General features: G+C 49.9%; 1 long non-coding RNA gene across 1 annotated transcript in view; it reads left to right on the top strand.

Moving 5' to 3' along the window:
• The window catches only part of LOC144142678 (uncharacterized), a 39,903-nt gene extending 27,549 nt beyond the window's left edge, over positions 1-12,354 (top strand). Inside the window, exon 5 of the long non-coding RNA XR_013317030.1 lies at positions 11,452-12,354. This is a non-coding gene — a long non-coding RNA (uncharacterized LOC144142678). The remainder of the gene's footprint in view (positions 1-11,451) is intronic.
• The last annotated feature ends 219 nt before the right edge of the window (positions 12,355-12,573 follow it).

Raw genomic sequence — 12,573 nt, 5'->3', positions numbered from 1 at the left:
TTTTACGCTAATGTTTGTAGAGGTTGACGGGATCCATATTCTTATGGCAGATGATGTATCCATCACCTATACATCCGTGGAAACGTGAGTAATTTTGGTAGGTAGTGGCAATGTGCTCCTATGTAAAGAATTGCAGAGCAGGGAGAGGCAACTGAGCGTTGTTTTGGATGCCGGAAATTGTTAGTGTAATTTTCAAGGAGGCAAATGTCCATGGTGGCTTCGTATGCTATGGTGGGCTCTGATACACTGGCGGTAATATTGCACGTCCCTCGGCTTCCGAGTCACGAGCCAGCGGATGATCGACACTCCTTGTCACAAACAGCAAGTGTGCACGAATGAGTTCTTGCTGACAGAGAACAGTTGGAGAGAGGTGCCTACTCTCCCTGTGAGTCCCAATGGTTGAAGTACGTTTGGCACCCCAAGGCACATACGAAGCACTTTCTCTTGTAAGCCTTCTAGGAGCCGTGAGTTGAGGGCAGGCGGGCTGTAGCGAAGAAATCCCTCGCAGCGTGCATTATAGAGCCTGATGAGAGACGCCACCGAAAAACCTGCCGCGCTGCTGGAGATCATGCGGAAGATGGATGCATACGCCTCAAGCTTTTGTTTTACTTGCCGTACATGTTGCGACCACGTCATGTTCTTGTCAAACGTCATTCCTGATGAGAGACTCCACCGAACAACCTCCCGCGCTGCTGGAGATCATGCGGAAGATCGATGCTTGCGCCTCAAGCTTGTGTTTCAGTTGCCGTATATGTGGTGACCACGTCATCTTCTTGTCAAAGGTCACTCCTAGAAATTTGTGAGTGTCAACGTAAGATATAGGAACGCCTCCGAGTTTAAGGAGATACCGGTAGAGATAACCTCGGACAAACAAGGCACTAAAGAACCTAGACGACACCTTGAAAACCTAGAAAAACACTTCAGCAAGTGCTCGAGAGCGGGCGCGCTGCCGAAGAAGTGGAAGACAGCCAGGACCATCCTGATCCCCAAGCCGGGGAAGCCACCAGACGCGGTAAACATCTATCCAATCTCGCTCACGTCCTGCATGGGTAAGGTGCTGAGCACGTCCTGCTGAACAGATGATAAGACTATCTGGAACGAGAAAGGCTGTACCCGGCCATGGTGATCGGCTTCAGACATTACCTGAGCACGCATGGGGCGATGCTGCAGCTCAAACACCAAATTATCGACGACAGCGGCAGCGCCCGAGGCAACAAGGTAATCTTTGGGTTTACCTGCGGAGCGCCTTCGACAAAGTGAAGCTTTCGGCGGTCCTGTCGCAAGTCTCCAAACTCTGCATGGGAGAAGGATACTACAGCTACATCAAGGACTTGATCCTGGACAGGACCACCTAGCTCGGAGCAGGCCACCTACAGACGAAAGACAAGAAGTTTGGGAACTTCGCACACAGCAGGGGTCAGTCATCTGGCCGATGCTGTTGAACCTGGAAGTGATCGGAGGGGCCGAGAAGCTCGCGGACATCGAAGGCGTCAGGCATACCCTCTACGTGGATGATATCACGCTGTGGGTGACCGGCCGCAGGGACACCACATCGAGGGCCCACTGCAAGCTGTCGTCAACGTGATAGAAGACCACCTGTAAGGCATCGTATTGAGATGTCACCGAGCACATGGGAGCTCCTAATATTCCAACCTACCAACAAAGGCAGCGGCAAGACCAGACAATGCGAATCGTAACCAAATCTGGCAACGTGATCCCAGAGGTCGGCAAAATCAGGATACTAGGCTTGGTCATTGAAGAGCATGGACCAAACGGCGAAACCATCGTCCGTCTCTGGGGAAAGGCGGCCAACGCGACGCGACTCCTCAAAAAAGTCACGTCCAGAAATCAGGCTCGTACAATCCTTCGTCATCAGCCACATAGCGTAGGTTGATGGCTACTACAGATAGCAGAAACTCGAAATCAACAAAATCAACGTCATCATCAGAAGAGCGTAGAAGACGGCGCTTGGCCTGTTCGAGTCCACGAGTACGGCAGGCTTCTTACAACTCCATAAGCATAACACGCACGAAGACATAGCCGAAGAGCAACGGGCCGCTCCACTGGAGCGGCTGTCCACGACTAAAGCCTGGAGGAGATACTGTACGACCTGGGAATAGGACACTTGGATCAGGCGGAGACGAAGCTTCCCACCCCCGAAGAGGTTTGACGCCAGACCAGACTCGACCTCATACCGAAACAGTACGTACGAATCCCGAGTACAAGGGAAGAAAAGCGGCGAGGGCCGAGGCTCTGTCTCATCGACCGGCACGCCAACGAATAGCACGCGTGGTATGTGGACGCGTCCGAATAGCACGGGAACGCCTTTGCGGCGGTCGTCATCGAGGCTACGATAACGGCTACGATAACCGGTGCTACGATAACGGCAGCGACCATGAGAAGCGCTGGAGCGGAACGAGCAGTGGATGTAGCCGTCGCCCTGGTCATCGCTTGACGCAGACTCCCACACGGTGCTGAGTGACTCGAGACAGCTGGTGCGAAACATCCCAAAGGCCAAATCTGCAGGATAGTGGAGCGCGTATTGCGAGCGGCACAAAAGTGCGAATCAAGGGGTTGGCGCCGCACGCGGGCAACGCGTCGGAACGAAATGATAACCACACGCAATTCGGAAGCTGTCAGGAGCTCCCAGATGCAAGAAAAACCTTCGATGCGCCTTGGGTGTACTGAGTCCACTAGTGAACAAGCCAACGAATCAGGAGAAGGCGCTGTATGCGACTTGGGCGACTCCGTTATGAAGGCAGCTTTTTCACTGCACGGAGCACGATTACATGTGTGGCGTATGTGGCCCCGCGTCCGTCTAAGACCCCTGCCAAGTCCAGGTGATATTGGCACTCGGGGTGCTTTCTTCTAGTGGCGGATTATACCGCGTGTGATGGAACATGAAGCTCGCGGACGGGTGGTGAATTTCCTGCGGAGTCCTACGAGCAGTTGTCGATGATGGCGGCAAAAACATTCTTGGCTTAGATTGCGACGCCAGCACTGTCGTGAAAGAAACTAGTCGATGCAGAACGACGACTCGGCCGCGAAGTTCACGAAGTTTGTCTCGGGATGGGGCGTTGATGGCTCGGAGCAAAAGACGCGGCGTCCGCAAGCGAAGCAACAGGCAAGAGTTCACAAGGTCGATGCCTCGGAGGGCGACTGCGGTCTTTGTTCTGACTTGCTGAACCCGTCACAATTTCGGTCGCAGGTAGTTGGAGGGTGTCCATCTTTGCTCGTTCTCAGTATACTAGCGCCAGTGTTTTCTTGTTGTCGAGTAGGACGCTCAGAAGCAAGTTAGTTGGGTCCATGATGTTATTGCTGATGAGAACAGCTTGCTCGGATTAGTCACGATGCTTCTGCGCCTTCACCAAGACGGGAGACGTGCTCTCAAAGCGGCAGATGGTTGGTGCGTTGATGTGAGTCTCAGTGGTGGTGCACTCTACCTACCGTGTATGGCATTGAGGTGTAGCGTTGCGGAGCGCACGTCGTAGAGTGGTGTCAGGGAAGCGCTCACAGTGGGTGTAGATCGCGGTGGTTTCAACCGAGAGGAAGGGAGGTCGCCGCCTCGGTGCTCTGTGGAATAGCAGCGCCTACTCATGGTGTGGTAGTAGCCGACGAGGCAGGCTGTGGTTGGTGAGCATCCGCGATGACGTCAGTGGCAAGATTTGTCGTTATGGTGCGGCTACCGCGCCGGAGGTGGCGGCCAAGGGGCCGACACTGGTGACCGGGGACGACCTCGATGGCGGAGAGGGTGCAATGTGCGGCGGCGAGGCGTGCGCGGAGCGTGCGGAATGCAGTTTGAGATTATGAGAGTGGCGCTGATAGTAGATGAAGAGCACGCCACTATATCCCCAACTGGGAAAATGGAAAGAACCGATACACAAAAACCTCTGCCTTTTTCTCCAAAAAAAGAACACCGCGTTTTTTTAGAGGTTCCCGATTGCAAACACCGCTTGCTATACTATAGTAAGGCACTGTATTTTGTGTCTAGTGGCACTATTTTGATATCAGAAAAGCATCGAATGGCCCATACAATTGGTAAATGAATTACGAATAATGAGTGTTGCAAAAGGCAAAATTATATCCTGATGGAAATATATATGAAGAAATAAATCCGATAGGAACATGGATAGCCAAAAAACATTGGTGACACTGAAAACAAATTGTTTTGTATTAACTTTAGCCACTTCTCCTCTCTACAGATGTTAAAATGCGGATGCTGGCATGCTCACCACTTTTGTAATGAATGTTGGGCCGGACGGCGTAGAAAGTCACGCGCCTGGACTACGTTCTCGCAAATGCCCACACACACACCAACGATATTAACTGAATAATGTACAAAGCCGGAACAGACACTATAGCACACGAACGGACTACAGGCGGAAACACTAAGTTGCGGATGACGGCGGACAAAGTCATGAAGGGAGTCGTACGCTCACAGACGGCGATCGCCGAGATGAGATGGTCTGGATGTGACGGAGCAGGTTGCTACCGGCATCGAACCGGTGCCTCGCTGGCAAGGAATGGTTACCGATGGCTAGCGGCGGGCGTGAGGAGCTGAGGCCTGGTCTGCAGCGCGGCCTCGCTGCCCGCGCTCCACGCAACCGGAACCACGATCACTCCAACGGGCGCAACAGCTTCTGGTCGTCTCGTCGGCAGCCCAGGCAGTGGCTCAGATGGGAGAGCCGGCGACGGTCCTCGGGCCTACATCGCGAGGGTTGCCGTCTTCCTGCCGCCGAGAACGAACAGCTTCGCCTTCTCCCTCTTCCTCGTACCTGACCGCTTTTGATTGAATAAACCGCTATGTCATATAATAATATGACATAGCGGTTTATTCAATCAAAAGCGGTCTGGCACGGGTTGTTTGAGCGGGTCCTCCCCCGAACGAACTGGTGTATGTGCACAAACCCTATTGCGATCACCATGAACTGGCCCATGAATTGCAGGTTCCAAGAACTGGCCCAGTTATTGACTACTGAGAACGACCAGCATTAATTTGTTTATTTTCTCTTACCCTCCTCGTACCTTGCGTCTTTTTTGTCGGCTACACCCGTGGAAATCTGTGGATTGGCCTCTCCAGCAACACCTCATCACACTAGGAGCCTTACTACTGTTTTTCGCATTTCGCAAATACATCAAAATGTATACAGCCGGCCTCGAACGAATAATGAAAGCTGGGCAAGAATTGGGACTGACGGGAGCGGCGTTTCGCAAGTACTTCGATATAGAGAAGGTGAAGCTCAAAGAGGAACTAGCTTTGAGTAGGGAAGTGAGGCGAATTAGTGTTGATGCTGTTCTATTAAAGCAAGGTGGTTGGGACAAAGAGGCGACCCTGAGGCAACATCAACAAAAGGAGGATGAAGAGAAAAGAGAGGCACTCAGGCAGTACGAGGAGAGGAAGTACGCGGATGAACGGAGGATAGCCGCCCAAGAAGCAAATCGCCGCTCTAGAATCCCGCATATGCCTCGTTCGTCCTGCCGACATATCTCTTCCACCCGTACATGTGCCAGGCTCCCCGTCTAGCCACCCAGCTAATAGTTCAGCGCCTGCTCAAAGTGAGGTTGATTTACAAGCGCTTGAGACTCATGACGACAGCGCAGAAGGTTCTGAGGCAGATAAGCCACATGGTTCGCGCAGTCTCGAAGCTTGTTCAAATAACGCCCCGGAAGTCACCATTCCAAAAGAACTCCCAGCTGTCAGTGAGATGTTTTCACGCTCACAACGGCTACCGCGGTAACGAAAGAGCCACAAGAAGACTGCGACGCATTTTGCCTCGAAAACATCGGTCTGCGCCCCGAATTGCCGCGCATCCCAGCAGCGACAGTTACATTCAGCCGACGAAACAAACACCACGTAACGTGTCGAACTAAAAGATTTTCGAAGGGCTCATTACTCTGTAGGAATATAAGGTTGTGCAGTTTTTACACAGGAGCAACCACTGCTTTCCGGATCACCCTGCGACATTGTACGCAGCGTAAAGCAACCCCACCCAAGCATTTGTGGAAACCTGTTAAAAGCAGACGCCAACGGAAGCGAAAGCCACACAGGCGCAAAAAACGTGACATGTTCACCGCATGTCAATGCAGCCCTTTTTCAACTGGATTGTCAGAACATCAGCACCCTGCTAAGCGAAGCAAGAAAGGAAGGCTTGGTATATTTCATAGCAGGGGGTCATGCTGCCCGACGCGAAAGAAGCGCAGAATGTTCTAGGCAACCGTAGGCTCTTCCGGCATTCACGCATGCATGGCCATGGATTGACTTTGAACAACAATTTTCAACTGCACATAGCTCCGTACGCCTTCATTATCACTGTAGGGCACTTAGGCAGACTCCGCCTTGACTTTCCTGTTAGCTTGGAACATTTTACAGCTAACGCGTTACAGGACTTGCGAACCAGCTTGAAAGGACTGGTTTAACAGTTTTTTGTGCCCGTGCGAACTGTGAGTGGCTTGCTTGGATTTTATGGCATGAACTGTTTTCATTTCCTAAGAAATAACATAGTGACCGTGCTGTGTCACTTTGCAAATTGGAATAGTGCTTGGACCCTCTTTTTGGAACTGACTGGCGTTCTCCACCACCAACCACTCCAGAATAGTTCTCTTGAGAACTTTCTGAACAGGGGGGTAGTGTAGTGAATGGTAGTACAGTGTGGTGGCCAATCTGCCTGACCGTTAGTGTACCGCTTGCCGAAGAGGATGATGGGCCAGCAAGAAAGAAGAAGGGGAAGAAGACGAGGAAGGAGCTCGGAAGCGGTCTGGCAAGACGACAGCCCATGAAGGTCCGCTGCTCTCAGCAGCTAATCTTGCCTCGGATTCTGTTAAAGTCTCATCTACCCTCGCTACTTCGGTGCGTGGATCGGAACATCCTACTTACGCTGAGGCTGGTACTTCGTCTGTTCGTGGTCCTACGATCGACACAGAGTATTTGCCTCCACTTTCGCCCTCTTCAGACTCGGACATGAAGCTTCAGGCTTGGCCTATGGAGACTAGTAAACGTTATCAGTGTAGTAAACGTTCCGGATCACCTAGTACCGAAACCCTGGTAGTGCAGGCAAAAGCAAAATCCAAGGAAGGTAAATCTGTTTCAAAGCCCAAGGATCAGATATTAGAGGCTGCAGTTGCTGCAGCCGGTCTCTCTGAATAATAGGGGTTCTTAAAGTTATTCAGTGGAATTGTCGCTTTTTCGGCAGGCTTTGCGGATTTACTTTGTTTGTGCGCCCAATTTTCCCCAGACGTAATTTTACTACAGGAAACCTGGCTTAGTAGCAACCAAAAATTTGGTCTTTATAATTACCGCACCTTTCGACTAGACATGCCAACCCGAGGTGGCGGTCTGTTAAGTTTGATATCAACAAAGTTTGCCCACAACGCGAAGGTGTCCTTCCAACTTCAACGCCCAGACTGTGAAATTTTAGTGGTGGAATTAAAGCTACCTGGTTGCCTCCCCTCCTCATTGGCAAACGTGTACTTTCCTAGTGGCGTCGTTGATTCCGAACCACTTGATTTGGCTATTGCTTCGGCTGTACCTCCCATTATCTTTGCAGGAGTCTCTAATTCCCACCACGTTACTTGGGGCTTCCGGACGGATTCTTGCGGTAATCGCTTGTTGGATTGGAATAAAGATAACAACTTGACATGCATAAATTCGGATTCTCCAACCTACCATAAGGGACAGACGCAATCTGTTTTGGATTTAACTATATTTTCTCGAGGTGTTTCAGTGCCTTCTTGGTCGTTCTTTGATGGCGGGTCGAGTAGTGACCACATCCCAATAGTTTTTGACTTGGGGTGTCCCATCCGTTTAATTAACCGCCAGAGCCGTTCTTTTGTTAACTATAAAAGGTTTCAAACCTCTCTGAAGGAGTCCCTGTCCTCTCTGGTCACACAAAATGAAGCTGAATGTGCGACAGGCCTTTGTTCCGCCCTTTCTACTTCAGCTCAGTCGTCTTTATTTGAAGTGATGTCGAAGAAGTCAGTATTGCCTAGTCCTTGGTGGGACGAAGAATGTTCGCGCAGCTTTAGACGTAGAAAGGTGGCCTGGAAGAAACTTTGCCAGAACCTATCCCCGCTTAACTGGTGCAACTACAAATATTTTTCAGCGGTATTCAAACGCGCTGTTTCTAATGCTAAACAGACTTATGACACAGATCGATCTTTGTGTCTCTCCAAGCCTAACAATAAGCGTGCGCTTGTTCGCTTTCTTCGATCGCGGAAAGCAGCATCCTCTCCAGGTAATACAGACTCTGTGGTGCTATCTTCAGGTGAACTCTCAGAGTCCCTAGAGTCGATAGCTCACGGGCTACAAGCTCGTTTTTCATCTTCCTTAGCGATGTCATTTACTCTGCCAGACGTGGTAGACAACTGCATAGAGGTAACGCTCTCAGAGCTCGCTGACGTCATGACTAAATTGTCTGCTGCAGCTCCTGGCCCTGATGGCATTACAACTGAAATGCTGAAATTATTATTTGACGAGGCTACCAATCATTTACTTAATATGATCAATTATTCTATTAGACATGCATGGATCCCCGATGTCTGGCGTCTCGCCAAAATACTTCCGGTACTTAAGAATGCTGGTCAGGGCCTCTTGATTGAAAACGTCAGGCCTATTGCGTTGACATCTAACGTGGTTAAATTAATCGAGCGGATTTTGCAGCAGCGCATAATGCAATTGGTGTCCAGTTCTAGAATCTTTAGCCCAAGACAAATTAGTTTCCGCCCTGGGTGTTCGATTTGGAGTGCGCATATGGACCTTGAAAGCCGGATCAAACTAGCCCGTCGCACTAACCAGTTTTCGGCCCTAGTAACCCTAGATGTAGCAAGAGCTTTTGATAGCGTCGAATACCCTGTGTTGTTGCCCTGGTTACAAGTCTTAAACTTCCCAAGGTACATCATAGCTTGGATTTGTGAATTTCTGAAAGACAGGCAGTTCAGTTGTGCAGAATTTAATGTTACTTCCTCACAGCGGCCACAGTCTCGGGGCGTACCGCAAGGGGCGGTCCTTTCCCCTGTTCTTTCTAACATCCTTGCAAGCGCTATTCCGGTGGTTTCTGGTGTCTCTACACATGTATATGCCGACGATATTGCGTTTTTTGCATCAGCACCTGACATTCAGTCTCTCTACGAATTATTGCAGTCTTATCTAAACTATATTGCCTCCTGGTTGGACAGTGTTTGTCTCTCTATGAATGTGAACAAATGTTCCTTATTAGTTTTTCCGATCTCAGGTCCTGTTAACATTACTCTCAGTTACCGACAGTACATAATTCCTCAGGTTCCTTCTTTAAAGTACCTCGGGATTATTTCCACCAGTGAACTTGACTGGACCCCACATACAGCCCTCATTGAGGCCAAAGGTGCACGTGGTGTTGGGATGTTGAGAAGTCTCAGTCATAGAAAGAAGGGCATGCGGAGAGAGACCCTTCTTATGATATACAGAATGTACGTTCGCCTCATTTTAGAGTTTGGGTGCGTGTTATTCGCTGGGTGCGCCGCGTATAAGCTTCATCCTCTGGTTATTCTGGAGCGCGAGGCTCTTCGCTGCTGCTATGGGTTGCCTAAGAATGCAGCAAATGCAGTAGTTTACATGGAAGCGCGCGTTCCTCCTCTGCTTAATAGGTTCCGGATACTGACTGTTGAAACGTTTCTGAGAGCTTATAGCTCTGAGGTGAACAGGGAGCAGTTTATCTTTATTGCAGAACCAGGTGCGTTTATGGTGCACCAATGGCCCAGGTCCTTATGTCCACAAAGCACTTTGGTACAGAGCTTCCTTTCTCCATTGGGTGTAGCAATAAATGAGGTTATTCCATATACTGACAGCAGTTCACCTCTTTCTATCGATTTCCGGAACATTTTCCCCAAAAATGCTAAACTTTTACCAGCCCGGCTGCAGAATCGTCTTCTCGAAGATAATTTGGCCTCCATGCAGCCAGGGGCTATAATGTATACATATGCCTCTCAACGAGAAGAAAAATCCGGTGTAGGAATATTTTCCCCTTCCCTTACTGGAACTTTTCGGTTCGTCAGGGTGATTTTATCCCCATATTCTTCGCGGAATTCCTGGCAATTGTCCGGGTGCTACCAAAGCTAGATGTTTCAATTACATCTCCAATGATAATTTCCGATTCTTTTTCTGTATGCTTAGCCCTTTCTTCCCCTAAAGACACTCCCCTTCTGCGGACGTTTCGGTCACTCCTGCCACCTCACTTCACTGAAATTAACCTTCTTTGGGTTCATGGTCATGCAGGGATCACATTCAACGAGACTTCCGACTCTCTAGCAAGGATAGCACTTTCTGGGCCTGTAGTAGACGTCGTAGAGCCGACACCTTTAATAACAGCAGCTAGGTACCGTAGGATGCTCATACTCCAAGTACAGCAAGAATCGATTTTATTATCATTAATAGATTTTAATCATCTTAAATTCTCATGGAAACCTGAATGGTGCCCTTCACGCAACTTAGAGGTGGTTATTACAGCCTTACGTTGTCGAGTACCCAAGTTAAACAGGTATTTACACAGGTCTCGTCTGGCGCCAACAGCTCTGTGCAGCTATTGCAAAGAAGACGAGTCTGTCGAACACTACCTTTTGACATGCCATCGTTTTTCCCGACTGAGACGTCAGTCCCTGGAGGTGCCGCTTTACAGTTTGGGGATATCCCTAACAGTGCCGGCTATACTATCGTTCGGGGCATCCGAAACGGGGTTCTGCCGCCGGGATGTATGATCTGCCCTCCTGCGCTACATTGAAAATTCAACACGATTCTCTTTATGATCGCGATTGGTCACCCTCGCTTTGATTTTTCAGGACTTTTTTTTCTCAAAACGTTTTCCGACCGTTCTAAATTATCTTTCCTAAGCGTCTCGTATTAGATAACAATTCCATTCATTTTAACCATCCTCTGTTGATTGGCCGATCCCCTGATTGGGTATGTGCCATCCCCAAAGGCGCAACAACAACAACAACAACAAGACGACAGCAGGACGGCGCCCTCGCGGTGTCAGGCCCGAGGTCCGTCACCGGCGCTTCCTTCCAAGTTCCGTGCGTCGCGGTGTAGGCTCGACGACAGCGCTGGACGCCGCCAGGAGAAGCCGGGGTACTGCCGAAGAGTGAGCGGTGTGTCGGTGGCGTGGAGCGCTGTCCGCGAGGCCTCGCCGTGGCGGAGGCCTAAGCCCTTCCGTCCCGCCGATAGCCATCGTCCGCCGTCACGTGGTTGTACAGCGAGACACCTCCACAACGACCCTAGAAACCTCCCCGTGGCCAGCCAGGGAACTGCGTCTCGCGAGTCATCACACATATATCAACCCGTTTGAGAAATACTCTTTCTGGTAGGTGCATAATAGTGTCATACTCAAAGAATGTGCCCAGTCGATCTCTGGTTGCTGCGTGTGTTTGGTGAGGCATCAACCTGTATGATTTTTTAAACCTTTGTTTCTTGATTCAATTTTTCAGATCCTTGTCCGAAGACCCTCTTGATGATGACTCCTCCCGCAATGACGACTCCCCCCTTGATGACCACTCCGACGATGACGACGACGACGACGACGACGATGACAACGATGATGACATCCCTCTCACACGGCACACTCTTCAAAATCGCCTATTACGCCTCAAAAAGCGGCCTGGTACGGGAAATTTAGCAGTGGTCTGCACGACGTCTGAAGAGAACCCTTGAAGCCGTCATCATAAGAACAGTGCTCCGTCCTCCCCATTCCTTTCCCCCCACCTGGCCTTTGGCCTTCTTTTCTAATAAAGTTTACAACTACAACATGACGACGATGACGGCGATAACGATGACGAGTCCAGCGATGACGACTCCAACGATGAAGATTCCTACGACTCCGATAACGACTAATGAATGACACCATGTATCAATTGGGCGATTATACCTGGTAAACTTTGTCGGAGAAGAATCCAGAAGAAACACACATTCATGTCGCACGCACCTCCTGCGGCTGTGTTCCCGCTCCAGCAAAGCGGCCGACGACCACTCTAACCGCAAAAGTGCCTTACACCCTAAAAAAGGGCTGTAGCCAGACATATTTTTCGGGGGTGTTATACTCCCCCGTTAAAAAAGCAAAAAAAGAGATCCTAGCGTGTGAAGAAAATTTTGGTCATTTTTCAGCGTCAATAAACCGACACCCTTCTTATTTTTGTTTGGGCATTATGGTGTATAGATTCGGCGTGTAAATCTCAGAGGCGGAAAAAGGGGCGAAAAGAAAGGGCAGGGAGGGATGCGGTGCTCAGAAAATTTTGGGGGGTGTTGTGACACCGAAACACCCTTCTCTGGCTAGGCCCCTTGCCCTGCAGGTCTCTTTTCCCCCATGCAATATAAAATGATTTACACCCCTTGTACTTCTCCTTTCTTTGTTTTGTCTTTGCAGCCTTTGTCAAATAACTTTGTCCTTGGCACTCTTAGGGCTAGTTGGGCTTGCGCTATTAAAATTGAGCCATCATCATCATCATCATCATAATTTACACCCTTAATGGTGTAGATGTGCAAATCATTGATTGATTGATTGATTGATTGTAGGGTTTAACGCGCCAACGCAATGCAGGCGATGAGGCGCGCAG

Source organism: Haemaphysalis longicornis, unplaced genomic scaffold (genome assembly GCF_048455015.1).
Source record: "Haemaphysalis longicornis isolate Haplotype H1 unplaced genomic scaffold, Haemaphysalis longicornis Haplotype H1 scaffold_6, whole genome shotgun sequence".
NCBI lineage: Eukaryota > Metazoa > Arthropoda > Arachnida > Ixodida > Ixodidae > Haemaphysalis > Haemaphysalis longicornis.
This window is presented reverse-complemented; position numbering and strand designations above follow the sequence as displayed.